Below are 15,458 nucleotides of genomic sequence, written 5' to 3'. Positions count from 1 at the left end.
GCAAAGCGATGCACTCGTGTGCACATATGCATGTTCTCCGTCGCGCTCTTTTCCATCATGGCTCATGGCGGGACACTGAGGGCCGCTCCCTGCGCTGGTCCATAGGTCCTTGCTGTTTATTTGATTACACTAGTGTGTAGCTGCTAACCTCGGGGGGGACAGCTTTATTTCCTTCTATCCCCTGCGTTATTTGTCCCCACAACGGCCCCACGCGGTGATGGCTCTCTTACAAGCAGATGCGATATTTTGTAGCCAAGGGAACAGACCGACCTGTTCAAGGTCACACAGAGTCAGGATTCAGACCTTGTCCAATGTGACTCCCCAATACATGGAGTTTTCCCATGGCCTTTTTTTTTTTTCAGTTGAAGTGAGGCTCACATAACACAAAATTAACCTTTATAAAGTGAATAATTCAGTGGCATTTAATGCCTTCACCATGTTGTACAACCACCACCTCTGTCTAATTCTACAAAATTTTCATTGCCCCAAAAGGAAACCCTGTATGCATTAGCAGTCCTGCCCCCTCCTCCCAGGCCCTGGCGCCCACACCACTAATCTCCTTTCTCTATCTGGACATTTCCATAAATGGAATCGTACGATGTGGTCTTTTGTGTCTGGCTTCTTCCACTGAGTCACATGTTTTCCAGGTGCAGCCACTTTGTAGCCTGTGTCAGTGCTTCACTCCTTTTGATGGCTGAATAGTATTCCACTGTGTGGACAGACCACCTTCTGTTCATCCACCCACCCATCAACAGGCATGGGGTTGCCCCCACCTGTTGGCTGTTGTGAACAATGCCACTATGATCAGGGGCATCTAAGAGCCTAGGACTAGTGGACACAGGGCTCGAAGAAGCCATCCCCTCTTGCCAGCAAATTCAGATGCTCCCCATCCTCAGGAAGCAAAAGTGGGTCCTGACTGGGAAAACGTTTGCTCCACCTGCCTGCCCCAGTTATGCAGAGGTTGTCTGGGGAGGGAGTCTCCCTCTGGCTGCCTTGCTTTTAGACCCCTGTGGTTCATGTAAGACAAACTACCCAACTACTGTGGAGGAAGGTGCATCAGAGTTTCACCGCGGAGCCAGTTTTGTAAGCCTGTTCCTTGGAGAAGCAGCAGAAAGCATCTCGGGAGAGTCTTTCCTTTTGGTATAAAGGACCTGCAGATGGCGTGTGCCTGTCTCCACCCTGTGTGTCCCTGCCCACAATCCGAGCCACAGTCAGGGCTCGTGGGCTCCAACATTAGCCTTCCTTCCATGAGCTAAATCATTTAGCATCTTCAAATAACACACGAGGGGGTTTTCATACCAGGGAATGAAGCGTGTGCGTGCGTGTGTGTGCGTGTGTGTATGTAAGTCCACAAACGTCGCTTCCCCAGTTCACCACTCTCTACTGCGTTGCTGGGTGGCTGGTACCTTCCTGCAACAGCCTGAACTTCTGGGAGGACGAGGAGGACAAATCTGTTATTTTCTCGTGGTTCTGGAGGCTTGGGGGAGCGGGGGAGCCCGAGCAGAGGGTACAGACGCGAACAGCTTGGGCTGTGGCACACCACCGCTTAATTCCTGGCAGCGCTTGACTTTCCCAGCTTTGTGGGGCGCGCGAGGGCAGGTTTTACCTCCACTTGGCAGCAGCCAGCGGCCGGTTGGTTGCAGGAGGCCTCTGGCAGCCAGCGGGGGAGAGCTTGCGCTTTTATTCCCCGGAGGGAAAAATCACCCAGCGACACCCGGCCCCCCTCCCCAGCTCTGCTTGGCGAAGGGAGCTGCCTCACCTCCATGCCTGTCCCAGCTTTTGGCCACAGCTCGGTGCAGAAGACACTGGCAGGGAAGGGAAAGCCATCTTGGTGTGTGCATGCGTGCATGTGTGTCTCAGCACTGACGTTCGTGGGCTCTGGGCACTGCTGCATGGTGGATGGCTCCTCTCTCTCTCCCTCTCGGCCTGCTTGCCTGCCTGCAGAAAACTAATGAATCATTTCTAGCTGAATCCAGGCAGCGCCGGCACACCAATGCCCTCTCTCCACCCTCCCTCCCCGCCCTCCGCCCTCCCCTCCCTCCCTCCCTCCCTCGGCCCCCAGTTTGTAATCTGACACAGTAGACTGCAGTCTCCGCGCTGAGCCTCCCAGTCTTGGCACTGCTGCTTCCAAGGTAGGCTGAGATTTATTTTTTTCTCCTAAAAATAGCTTCCCGTTTCCCTTCGCCCCTCCGCCCGCACCCTGAGCTGCAGCAGCGTCGACCGCGGGGCGACAGCTGGAAACTCTTGGCCCGGACAAAGTTTATTTTCCAGCCATTCGAGGATGCCCTTCAGCCCGGGGTCCAGGCAGCCGCCCGGGTGGCGAGGCTGCCATGGACGCTGGGTGCCAGAGCGCCGCGGCGGGGAGAGGGGGCCTTTCCAGACAATTCCTCCCTCCCGCGGGTGTGGGGCTCTGCTGCTCGGCCCGCGCGAATCCGTTTCTTGCAGGGCAGGGCTGGTGGGTCTCTGGCAGCATGGGGCTCCCTCGTCCCCTCCCGCCCCCCACCCCGGCAGAAAAGCCCCTCTGGGCGAAGTTTGACATCACACCAGGAAATGCCTTTCTAGCCCCCAGGAGTGTGAGGATGGGCTGTTTCACATCGCAGCCTCTCTGGGGCTTCGGAAGTGGTCCTCTTGGGGGTCTGGCTGGAGCAGGCACAGGGGATGTGGGCCAACAAATGAAAAACAAAAGAGTTGGTTGTATCACCCACAGCTGGGCTCGGGTTGAGAACGCAGTGAGCGAGGACCCAGCAGGCTGAGAATCTGTCAATTCACGTCCCATAGACTGACTTGAATAATTTGTTTGTCAAAACAGATGTTCCTGGCAGAATGTGTGTGTGCGTGTGTGTGGGTGGGTGTGCCCATGGCAGGCTGTTCGCTGGGGCAGGCCGTCCCCCTGGCAGTCGTGGTGCGTGTTTACAGGACAACCTGCCTGGAGGGAAGTCGGCTTTGGGAGGCCCGTGGGGGTGGGAGTGCGACTGTCCTGAGGTGGAGTCCTCTGTGGGGGCTGGTTCGCCCCTGTTCCCAGGGAGCCCACACGAATGTGGGCTGAGGCTGGGTGGACACAGCTCGCCACCAGGTCCTGGGCCCCAGGGAGCAGCCCTGCTGGGGGCTCCTGCAGGGACAGCGGACAGAAGTCCAGATCCTTCGGCTGGATCTGCATTCTCGCAGGCTCTTGGGGCAGTGGGGTGAGCAAGGAGAGAAGGGCCCTGGGGAAAGGGGTCCCCATCACCTTTGCCTGCAATACCTCCTTTCACTAGAGAGACCCCACATCATGAAGGAACAGAAAATCTCCCAGAGGGGACAGGCCGGGCAAGAGGACAGAGTGAGCTGGCTCTGAAAATGGAAGGTGGGTGGAGGGGGGAGGCTGTCCCGGCCCGCGAGCCTCTGTGTGTGTGGGGCGTGGATAGCCTCTCCTCCTGTCCAGTTTCTGAGCCAGGAGTGAATGAGGCTGGGGGAGGGAGGCACTTCAAGTTCACCCTGTTTGCAAGGTGATCACTGGTGTGGGGTGGGGGTCCTCTGGAAACACCCGCCCCTGCACCCCAGGATCTCTGGGCCCTGTGCTCTCTCCCAGCCCTGCTGCTGGAACCCCCTGGCTTTTCCTCCGTCCCAGTCCTGGCTGCTGCCTGACATTTGGGGTTTGGTACCTTGGAGTGTGGTGTGGGCTCCTATGAATTCGAGCCTCGGGGTGGGATGGTCGGGTACCACCCAGGCTCGTGGCTCTGGCCTGGGGCTGTGATGTGGGAGGAAGGCAGGCAGCCGGGCCCATCTGCAGCGTGGGGGGATCGGGCCGTGCCCCAGGGTCGAGGGTGGCTCGGCTGGCCATATGGCACTGTACCCAGGACGCGGAGCAAAGCTTTTTGAGGTTATTTCGGGGAAGTGGCTGACAGCTGATATTTTCCACCCTCCCCTTCTGAGAAGATGACAAACTGGGTCAGGGAAAGGTTGGCGTTGTCCGCGTGCCAAGGGCGGGGGGCAGGGGAGATGCTGGACTGTCCGGGCTGCCACTCGCCCCCCACCCCAGGGAGAGTTCTGTGTCTGGTTTCCCCGGGCCAGCCCACAAAGGCCGGGACCCAGCCACACCCAGACCCCAGGCCTGGGTAGTAGAGCTTCCCCAGGTGAGGCCATGCGCAGGCTGGGCTGGGAACTAGTAATTAAAAAAAAAAAGGCAGCGAACCGATTCAGCTGATTCTCTGCACCGCGATTTCCCGTCTCATTTATTTTGCTCCGCGTACGGTTGGCATTTGGGGGAGAAGAGCACGTGCTTCAAGGGCAGGAGAAGAGGGACAGGGCAGGATCCGTCTTTCCCGAGCTTACTTTCAAATCCTCCCTCCTCTGTGTTCTTGGAAGGAAGCCTGAAGTTTCCGTTTTAATTCCCCAGTGCTGGTGAGCGTGCGTGTCGCGGCAGGGCGGTGGGAGCCGTCTGCGGCGAGCAGGGCCGGGGAGGGTTTGCACCTGTCCGTTTCTGGGTGCCGGTGCTGCTGGTCCAGGGGCCCTGCTTTGAGAACCGCTGGGCCAGGGCGTGACCCCAAGGCGGTTAACCATCTGTGGGAAGCTCCTCTGCACTCTTGTCTTCGGCTGCAGGTATAAAGGAGGGGGGACTCCAGCCAGGCGCTTCCCTCTTGGGCGGGCGGGTCCAGGCTCGTAAATGTCGCAAGGAGGAGAGGGTGCTCCTTCGCTGCTGGGGGTGGAGGAGCTGGAGGACGTCCCCGCTGGATTGCTCAGCCTTGTCCATGTGACTGGAAGGCTGGGATCGGGTGGTTCTGGGAACTTGGTGAAGGACGCACCTGCCGCACCTGTCCGATGTGGATGCGCTGGAGTGGCTGACGCCAACTTAATGGAAAACTCCGCTCTTCACTTCTCTTGTTCCCTTTGAGTTAGATCGTATGTCCTATGAGTGGCGTTTGCAAGAGCATCAGCCTGTCTTGTTGATGTTGGTGCTGCCTCCTTCGGTACAAAGGGTTGGATTAATCCCCCTCCTCAGCCCCTAACATGCTGTCATCACTGGTTCCTTTCCCCCTGTCTCCCGTGCCTCTCTCTGTCCTGCCCTCCCACCCCCGTCCCCACCCCCTTTGCCTTCTCCATCACGGGCAGGCTGTTCAGCGTGTTTGACGGCACCGCGGGCTTGCGTCCACGTGAAGCATCAGCGCCGCTGCATTTGCAGGTGTTCGCTGACCCCAAACCCCACTGCGCTCTAGACCTCGTTCTGCCTCCCGCTTCTCTCAGGCAGCTCTGTCCCTTTACGGCCCATCTGTGCTGCGTGTACTTCTGGCTGGTTACGTCTGACTGCTGGGTGCTGCTCCGTGGCGTTCACGGACCGCGCTTTCCTTGCCGGTTCCCCGGGGAGGGCGGCAGGGGGGCTCCAGAGCCCTGCGGTGCAGACGGTGCCGCCGCAGAGCCCTCGCGCGCGCCTCGCGAGCCAGTGTGAGGCTTGCTCTGGGCGCGCCTCAGAAGCGGACGCTGGGGCGGAGGGGGCGTGTCGCCGTCATCTCAGCAAGCCCCTCCAGCTTGCTCTGCAGAGCAGCTCTTCTCTCCCCGTGTTCTTGCCAACACTTAGCATCGTCCGGGTTTCTAACGTTTGCTACGATTTTTTTCTAGCCCTTGTAGATTCAGTTCTCCCTGAAGATGGTTGGGGGCGGGCTTTCAGAGATGCCGCAGTTCCAAACTAGCACCCGAGGGCAGCAGCGTGGGGGTGGGCAGGCTTCCGGGTGACCGGGCTGCGTCTCCTCAGAGCCACCTCTGAGGTCTCGGCAGAGGCTGCCCCGTGTCCCAGGGCCCTGCGGGTGAGAGGTCTTCCCCTTGGAGAGCCAGAAGTGGTTCTGGGAGCATCTGGGAGGGCTGTTTGTCCTGCCTCACAGCGACAGAGAGTCTCAAATTAACCCTTGACCTTTGAGGCTACATTTTCAGTCTCCAAGATCTGCTGAGAAGACCTGAAGAAGCAATCATTCCTCAGGCACCTTTAGACCTGTGCACTGTGACTGGACCCCCAGCTCATTGTGCCCATCTTTCCTTTTCAGAAACCTATACTTTGGAACAGGGCAGTCATGTCGTACTAAGGTTTGCTGGGCTATAGGATTCATGTGTTAAGTGGATACCTTAAAACTAACCATTTACTCTTGTCTTGACATTTCTTGGTTTTTCACTGGCCCAGGAGCCTCATGAAATGGGAGACGCTGGGGCTCCTCTGGCCTTCTGAGAGGCCGCATGACCTCTTCTTTTTTTAAATGAAGTAGAGTTGTGTTGTGTTAATTCCTGGTGTACAGCATAGTGGTTGAGTTATACAGATACACATATATGTTCCTTTTCAGATTCTTTTTCATTATAGACTATTACAAGATATCGAATACAGTTCCCTGTGCTCGACAGTAGGACCTTGTTGTTTATTTTATATATAGTAGTGTGTGTCTGCAAATCCCAAACTCCCCACCCCCTCTCCCCTCTGGTAATCAAAAGTTTGTTTTCTGTGTCTGTGAGTCTCTCTGTTTTGTAAATAAGTTCATTTGTGCTTTTTTTTGGTAAAGATTTCACATATAAGTGATGTCATATGGTATTTTTCTTTCTCTGTCTGATTTACTTCTCTTAGTATAACAATCTCCAGGTCCATCCATGTTGCTGCAAAAGGCATTATTTTATTCTTTTTTATGGCTGAGTAGTATTCCACCATATATATATACCACAATGTCTTTATCCAGTCATCTGTCGATGGACATTTAGGTTGTTTCCATGTCTTGGCTGTTGTAAATAGTGCTGCTCTGATCATTGGGGTGTGTGTATCTTTTTGAATTAGTTCCCTCCAGATATATACCCAGGAGTGGGATTGCTGGATCAGAAGGTAAGTCTATTTTCAGTTTTTTAAGGAATCTCCATAGTGTTTCCATAATGGCTGGGCCAAACTACATTCCCACCAATAGTGTAAGAAGCTTCAGATAACCTATTTTTTTTTTAGTGGAGGTACTGGGATTGAACCCCCAGACTCTGTACATGCTAAGCATGCGCTTTGCCACTGAGCTGTGCCTACCCTACAGACAACCTCTTCTTAATGTTCAGCTGCATGGGAAAGCGGTGTCATGACTTCCCGGGCCTTGGGGCTCAGCAGGAACACAAACCTGTGAGGTGGTGGGGTCTGTGGCAATTGAGAGACGTGTGAAGAATCGGGGAGCAGGGTGGCCTAAGGCCATTCATCTAAAATTATCTTATTTGCTGAGGTTTCTATTGTATGTTTTTCTACACAAGCAAACACTTTGCACAAAATAGATGGTCAGTGAATACATTTTTTTGAAAGAACAAATAAAGGAAATGAAATGACCAACGTGATGCCCCAGGGTGGGGAGGCACCTTCCCCTCCTCCCTTCTCCCCTCCCCTCCCCTCGGTCTGATCACTGGCCTGAGCATTGCTTTTCTCATCCCCTTCACCGCCATACGTGTGAGTGTCTGTTTCCATGACGGTTCTCCCCTCTAATTAAGCTCCTGGAAGGCAGCGATGGGGATCGATTTCATCTCTGTATGCGGAGTGATGAAGGTGGTTCATTCACTTAGTCATTCAACAAACATATGAGCACCTGTTAAATGTTAAGTAGCATTTTAGGTGCTGGGCACAGAGCGGCCAGCAAGATGGCTGAAGTCCCTGCTCTTACAGAGATGATATTTGTGTATATGTGTATGTGTGGGTGTGTATCTGACAATAAGCAAGTGGATAAATAACATAAACAAATGGAGGTAGTGCCATACGGAGGATTACAACAGCCTGACGTGAGAGACTGTGACTGGTGATCCAGGAAGGCCTCCCAGAGGAGGTGACGTGTATGCTCCGCCATGAATGATGAGAAGGATCCAGCTACACAGATACCAGTGCAAAGACCCTGAGTATTTGGAGGAGGAAGGATGGCATCATTCCTCCTAGATGGCCGTGAGGGAGGTGCTGACAGTCTGTTTTTGGAGCAGGTGGGGTGACAAAGGTCTGGAGTCCCCAAGATTTTTCCCATGGACACTCAGTGTGAGATCCTAAGAGTGTCTGGAAACCAGTGGGTGGGTGTACCCTGCCAGTTGCATCCTCGGGGAACCAACGGTGGGAGTAGGGGGTCCCGTTGTCCAGGAACAAAGGTTCCCCTCCCCCCTTCCTCCTGTCGCCACCCTGCTCTACCCTCCACTCTGTGCTGCGACAAAGGAAACCTGATTGTCCTGCTTTTGGAAAAGGAGCCTCTGAGGAGGGGGGCTCATGGATGCTGCCCTATCCAGCAGAGCTGGTGATGGGGCTTTGGTCAGAGTCCCTCTTGCTGCCAAGACCTGGCTGGAAGGCTGGAAGGACAGTGCTGAGAACTGGCGGCAGAGTGGCTCTCCGTCAGGATGTTACTGGTGGCTATTGGTAACTTTGTGTCTAAGACAGAAATACTCACCATCAGAGAGCTACTTCGTTACCTTGGATGAGGGAGGTCGATGGAAAATATGGAGATGGGTTTGCTTGCATGTTTCTGGTATTCCCTCCTAACCCCTGCCCCTGTAGGAGGAGCCCCAGAGGATCAGGAAATCATGTTTGGGCTGTGAGTCCCACGTCTTTAAAGAGCTCAGATTTTAGGGACGGAGCTGGGCCCTGCTCCTGGGGTGGCGATGCTGGTGAACTCAGAGCCCAGGGCGTGGGCAGGTGGAAGGGGTGCCCTGGCTGACGTCAGACCCATGCACGCTGGCTCCGCCCCAGCTCACAGAGTGGGGTCTGCATCCTGAACCTGCTTTTCTTTTTATGACATCCTTTGATTTTTATTATGAAAGTAATGACTGTTCACTGTGGGAAAGTTAGAAAGTATTAAACAAAAAAAGCATGAAGATGAAAATTTACTACTCATAATTCTGTCACCCAGACACATGCTTTAAATTATTATGTTTAATGCAAATATTGTTAATGATCCAGAAGTTTCTTATATATAGTATTTTTTTCTTTTCTTTTTTTTAATTGATGTATAGTCAGTTTACAATGTTCTGTCAATTTCTGGTGCGCAGCATCATGTTTCAGTCATGCATATACATACATATGTTCCATTTCACATTCTGTTTCATTACAGGTTACCACGTCACCACAAGATATTGAATATAGTTCCCTGTGCTGTACAGTAGGAATTTGTTGTTTATCTTTTTTATATATAGTACTTGGTATCTGCAAATCTCAAACTCCCAATTTGTCCCTTCCCACCTCCTTTCCCCCTTGGTAACCGTAAGTTTGTTTTCTGTGTCTGTGAGTCTGTTTCTGCTTTCTACAAGAATTTTCATGGAGTTAACTATTTTGAATTATGTTTAAAAAATTTTTACATGATAATGCTGGGATTTTTCCATGGTGTGAAAAACTCTGCAAAAACATCCTTTAGGGTGGCTGCACATTACTTCCGCAGGGCGGTCCCCACCTACTTGCCCTCCATGACCACTCAGGCTTCCATTTTTCCTCATTATTCCCAATAATGGGCCACCATACCTGCTCTGCTTGCTGTCTTTCTGGGCAGCACACAGGGCTGGCCGTTCGGAGGGCTGTGGGGTGGGTTTTACAGCAGGGTTCCCCATGGCACAGCAGGGCATAGGAGTGGCAGATTACAACATGGTGACAACTGGCCTTATCTTCTCTCTAAAAACCCCCACTTCCTTTGGAATCCTCTGGACATCAAAGTGAATAGTGCCACCTGCCACCCAGACACCCCAGCTTGAGGTCTGGGGTCTCTTTGGACTTCCCCTGGCCCACCTCCATCCAAACAGCCATGCAAGTCTGTTCAATATGCTTGAATGTGGTTGTGGCCAAATCCCCTGTGCTGGCAGGTGGCAGACACATAGTAGGTGCTTGGCAAAGAAACTGGTGCACGTGACACATAGTAGGTACCCAGTAATGATAAACTGGTGTACCTGACACTTAGTAGGTGCACACTTATGATAAACTGGTACACCTGACACATAGTAGGTGCTCAGTAACGGTGAACTGGTGTGCCAGACATGCTCCAGGATGAGCTGGTTGCCCTGGACTCTGGACAGTCCCCAAGCCCACCAGCCCTGGGTGGGGTCTTTTGTCTTCAGTTCTGGACCATTTTTTCAGGCTGAGAAATAAGGGAGCACGTGTGAACAGCTCTTGAAGCTGTAATGCAGTCCTACAACGTGCTGCTGGCCGGGCGTCACTGCGCATCCTTGCTTTTCTCTGGGCACCACTGAGACTAGACGAGATGGGCACTGCTGCTAGCTCAGACCCATTTTACAGACAGGACAATCACCTACGAGAAATGAAGTGACTCTTCCAAGGTCACACAGATGGCGAGGGACAGGCCAGGTTCCAAACGTGGGCTGGCCAAGCTTGGAAGCCGGTGTATACCCACTGTGTGCGGCACTGCCCTGGTGGACAGGAGGGAGATGTGCTCGGGAGACTGAGGAAGAGTGAACGGGCCAGCCTCAGTGGGGGGAAGAGAAGGGGCATGGCGGTGATGGAGATGGGGAGGAAAAAGGACCGCATCACGCAGTGGCCATCGGAAGGACCTCAGTTTAGTTCTAAGTTAGAGTAAAAGCAATCGGCAGGTTCCAAGGGGAGTGGCATTATCTACCTGTTTTAACAAGGATGCTCTGGCTGCTGTGTGGAGGGCGGAATGTGGGGCAGAGATGGACTCAGGAGGCCAGGAGGGATGCAGAGATGAGACATGGGGGTCTCAGCTCAGGCCAGGGGTGTAGCCATGGCCACAGTGAGAAGAGGTCAGATTCGGGACATCAAGGGACAGAGAAGAAATAAATCAGCAGGAACAAGTCTAGGGTACAACTGTACTGAGTATGGGAAGAAGGACTGCTTAGCTGAGGAGGGAGGAGGAGGGAGGGAGGAGGGACCATGTAGATTTACATGTCTCTGATTCAGCAGTGGTTCTCAGACCTGTTAAAAAATACTGATGCTTACAGATGAACTAAATTGGTAGACCCATACAATGGAATACTATTCAGCTGTAAGAAAGGAGCGAAGTTCTGATGCAGCCTACACTGTGGATGAAACTTGAGAACACGATGTTAAGTCTAAGGAGACAGACACAGAGGACCCCTGATTCCACTGGTAAGAAGCATCCAGGACAGACAAATCCATAGACAGGGAGTGGACTGGTGTTGCCCAGGGCTGGAGGACTGGGGGGACTGGGAAATGATCAAGGGCACAGGGTTTCTTTCTGAGGGGATGAAAATGTTCTAAAATTAACATTCTTTTATTTGACTTTTTTTTATTGAATGAAAGATTCTTTAAATTCTATAGTGCTTTATAATTCTCAAAAGTTTCACACACACGATTTCACATAATCCCATAATAACCCTTGTGTTTTAATCCCCTACTCCTAGCTTGCCCCTCCCCCTCCCCTCTCCCCATGATCATGGCTAGTTTGTTCTCTCTGTCTGTGAGTCTGCTTCTTTCTTGTTTTATTCACTAGTCTGTTGTATTTTTTAGATTCCACATATATGTGATGTCATACAGTATTTGTCTTTCTCTGTCTGACTTAGTTCACTTAGCACAGTGCCCTCCAAGTCCATCCATGTTGTTGCAAATGGCATTATTTCACTCTTTTTTATGGCTGAGTAGTATTCCATTGTGTGTATATACCACATCTTCTTCATCCTTTCGCTTGTTGATGGACTTAGGTTTCTTCCATACCTTGGCAATTGTAAATAACTCTGCTATGAAAATTGGGGTGCATGTATCTTTTCTAATTAGCATTTTTTATGTCTTTTTGTGTGTGTGTGTGTGTGTGTGTGTATATAAATCCAGGAGTGGAATTGCTGGGTCATAGGGTAGTTCTATTTTTAGTTTTTTTGAGAAAATGTTCTCAAACTGGTGAAAATGTCCTAAAATTGACTGTGTTGATGACTGCATGTATCTTGGAATATACTAAAAGCCATCGAACTGTGCACTTTAATGGGGTGAGTTGGATGATATGTGAATTTTATCTCAATAAATCTGTTTTAAAAATACTGATGCCCGTGTGCCATCCCAAAGCACCTGCTCTCAGAAGCTGGAGTGAGCCCTGAATGCAGGTTCTTCTCAAAAACTCTGGGGACTGTGTGGGTGCCTTGGGGCTCCAGAGATGGTCTGTTCCGTTCTGGTTCTCTGCGGAGTTTTCTTATAGGAAACCTGCTTCTTCCTCTCTGCTGGAGGGAGGAGTGGGCTCCCTTTGTCCTCTCTGTCTTCCTCTGGCCTCTCTCAAGGTGGTCACCTTTCGGAAGACCCATGAACCCTTCCCTTGGGTGTCTCCTCCCTCCCATGCCCCCGCCCATCCTGGCATCCCTTGGGGCGGCGAGGCCCTGGAGGTGTGCAGATAGTGGGCGCAGGGTCGGAGATGTGGGCGAGGCGAGCGCAGTGATGTGGGCAGTGTCTGACACCCACCGGATCTGCGGTACTCTGAGGTTGCTTTCCTGTCTGTAACTCAGCTTGTTTTAGCTCTGCTTTTTTCTTGAGAGCAGGAAAGTTAATCTTGTTGCTGGAGGATAACTTTAGTTGTTTCGTCTTTTCTCTATCAATTCAGGATTTCACAGTTAATTTCTATTCCAGGAGGGTACAGCTGGCCGGGGTCAGCTCTGCCAGCAGAGGCAAAGTTGAGTCTAAGCAGAACTGGTCCAGAATATGCCTTCCCCCTCCCCTGGGCTGCAGGACGTCTGGGGACAAGGTCTCTATTACTGTGTCAGATTATGGTCCTGCCGCATTGGGGGCTATTTGTTGTTTGCTGAATAATTCCATTATTGATGAGTAATAAATACTCCATCATTGATTAATAGTTCTGTTAATGATTAGTCTGTTTGGAGTCCCATCATAACAGCGGTACTAATAATAACAGAAGCTGTCATCCTCCATGTCTGCCACCTAAGGGGCAAAGATCAGGGAGGTGAAGTCACTTGGCCATACTCATGTGGCCAGTGAATGGTGCAGTCAAGGTTAACTGTGGACACTTCAGGAGGACTGCACGTCCCTAACCACCATGCCACACTGCCACTGAGGAACGTGCAGACCTGTCCCTGTATTTCCTTCTCTTTCTATGGCACCTGCAAGAGAAGTTAGTTCCACAAATGGGGCAGTGAAATGACCTTCAGTGGGTGGCATTGGGCATGGTTAGAGGGCAGAGTCTTGAGCCACACTGGCTAGTTCTGATCTTGGCTCTGTGATTTCCTGGCTGTGTGACCATGGGTATGTTTCTTAACCTCTCTGTGCCTCATTTTCTCATCTGTAGAATGGGAGAACAACGGTATGTATCTCCTCCTCAAAGGATTGCTATAATATAGGAAAAGTACTAAGTACAGAGTTAGCACCCAGTAAATGTTAACTCTTACCATCATTCTCATTCAGATGGGAAGACTGCAGATGGGCGTTCTGATGATTAAATGAGTTGAGTGATGTGAAACATTTAGAACAGGGCCTCGCGTGTAGTGAGGGTTCAATAAATTCTAGCTAGCATCATCCCTGCTATTGCTCTTGGACTCCAAACAGGCCAGGCAGGAAAGTGACAGCAGAATTAGTAGGATGATATCAATGGGACAGGATCCCATCTGATGGATTAATGGGGACATGCTCCCCACCCCACTGCCCCGAGTCGGGGGTAGTCTCCGTAAGCTTTGCTTCTGCCGCACGAACTGGTGGCAGATCTGACCCCCTGCACAGCCCCGTCCATCACGCGTAGTAAAATGTCACATTTCCCTTGCTCTCGACGACTGGAAAGTTCAAGCAGCAGCGCTACCTCTTTGTGACGGGTCCTCTGCGGAAGTAACCACGTGGAGACGAGGCTGGACGCACGTGCGGCTGCTTGCTGACTCCAAGGAGCGGCTCCTTTAAAGCCCGGCGCGGGCTCAGCGCAGGCGCACTCGGTGTCTCCGGCCCGCGGCTCCTCCCTCCGACCAAGTCTCGCGGTGTCCAGCGGCCCACGCTCTCTGGTGAGAGTTCCAGTCGGTTCCCCGGAAGCAGTTTCCTGGTGACTGGAACGCGACTTCCTCCCGCCGCCTCAGAGAGGAGGCCGCCTCCCTGACGGGCCTGCGCTAGAGACCGGAGACGGGTCCGGGGGCTGAGGCCGGAGGTGTCGGCGGGCCTGGCGGCCCCCGCGCGCAGTCCAGTAGCGCAGGCCGAGGCCCTGAGCCGCTGTGGCCGCACGAGTGTCCAGCGTGAGCCCCAGGGGCCGTGACCCCACCCTGGGGGCGGCCGACGCCCCGGGCCAGCCCGTGTGGGAGGGGGTGCCCGCCCTTGGCGTGGCGTGTCCCAGTGAAGGCCCCCTCGACGGCCCGGGCTCCGGCCTGCAGGCCAGAAGGTGGACCTGAGGGAGGCGTTGTCGCCCGCGGTCGCTCACTTCTTCTCTGCCGGACACGGTTCTAGCACCGCGGACGCGCCTAGAAACAAGATAGACGCAGTCCCTGTCCTCGTTCGGAGACGAACAAACCGGGGAGAATTGGGCACAGCGGTAAGTGATGTTCGTGAGTAATTTAACATACGGTAACGGGGGAGGCCGTGCAATCAAGGGGAGGACTGTCAGGAGGCCACGTTTGAGCCTCCAGCTCTAAATAGCCCCACCTGTGAGAGTGAGCGAGGCGTTCCTGTTAAGGAAAACAGACCGCGAGGCTGAAATAGGCTCAGAGTGGTGATTGGGGAGCAGGGAGAGGGCAGGTGTGGCTAGTACGTCTTAAGTGAAGGGGAAGACAAGCGGGCACTAAATAGATCACTAGGCCCCAGTAAAGAGCTTGGGTTGTATTCTGAGAACCATAGAAAGCCGTTGAAAGTTTATGAAAAGAATTAAAAACAATTAAAACACTTTTATATAAATGAATATGGAATACAGTGGAGGTACGTCTGCCTCAAGGAGAAAAAAAAAAAAGAATGGTAGTGAAATATTTACCTAAAGGCTAGGAACTTCCTCCTGAGGCGGTTCCTGGGATTCGCTGAGTTTCTGTGATGTGTGAGGAACTCTGCTAGTTACTGAGATGGCGAGGATTCAAGGAGACACATGCTCTTGCTTTCAGGGAGCTGAGAAACTGGGAATAGCTCCCGTTATGGATTGGGCATCGGTTACATGCCAAGTACTGTGTGAGGTAACGGAGGTGTTTTGTCTCATTTCACCCTTAGAGCAACATTAGGAGATAGGTATTTTAGCGTGCTTTAGGAAGGCAAAGAGTGTTCAGAGAGCCAAGTTAAGTGACTTGTGCAAAAATCACTCAGCTAGCTTGTGAAACAGAACCAGGTTTCAAAGCCAGGTTTTCAAAACTTCAAAATCTAGTCTTTCCACTACACTGACTTTTTTTCTAGATTAAAATAAATTCAAAGTTAAGGCATGTAGACAAAATCTGTAGGACAAATAATTGTTGTCAGTTATGGGAAGAAGGAGGTTATCGTCCGAATCTAGGTGATACTTAAGAGAGAAGAGTGGACAGCCTGCAGACTTGAATACTGCACCCCTGTACGTTGGGGTTAAGAAATGTTTGCTAAGGCCCAAGGATGCAGTTAGCCAGACTTG

The 15,458-nt window shown here is 52.3% G+C and overlaps 1 protein-coding gene across 4 annotated transcripts in view; it reads left to right on the top strand.

Annotated features, from left to right (window-relative positions):
• Window positions 1–2,068: 2,068 nt before the first annotated feature.
• The window catches only part of RIMBP2 (RIMS binding protein 2), a 236,167-nt gene continuing 222,777 nt past the window's right edge, over window positions 2,069–15,458 (top strand). For all 4 annotated transcript variants that reach the window (XM_064481322.1, XM_064481320.1, XM_064481314.1 and 1 more), the window contains exon 1: window positions 2,069–2,132. The gene's annotated coding sequence lies outside the window, so the exon portion shown is untranslated. The remainder of the gene's footprint in view (window positions 2,133–15,458) is intronic.

This window comes from Camelus dromedarius, chromosome 31 (genome assembly GCF_036321535.1).
Source record: "Camelus dromedarius isolate mCamDro1 chromosome 31, mCamDro1.pat, whole genome shotgun sequence".
NCBI lineage: Eukaryota > Metazoa > Chordata > Mammalia > Artiodactyla > Camelidae > Camelus > Camelus dromedarius.
The sequence above is the reverse complement of the archived record's forward strand: the minus strand, read 5'-3'. Positions and strand labels throughout refer to the sequence as shown.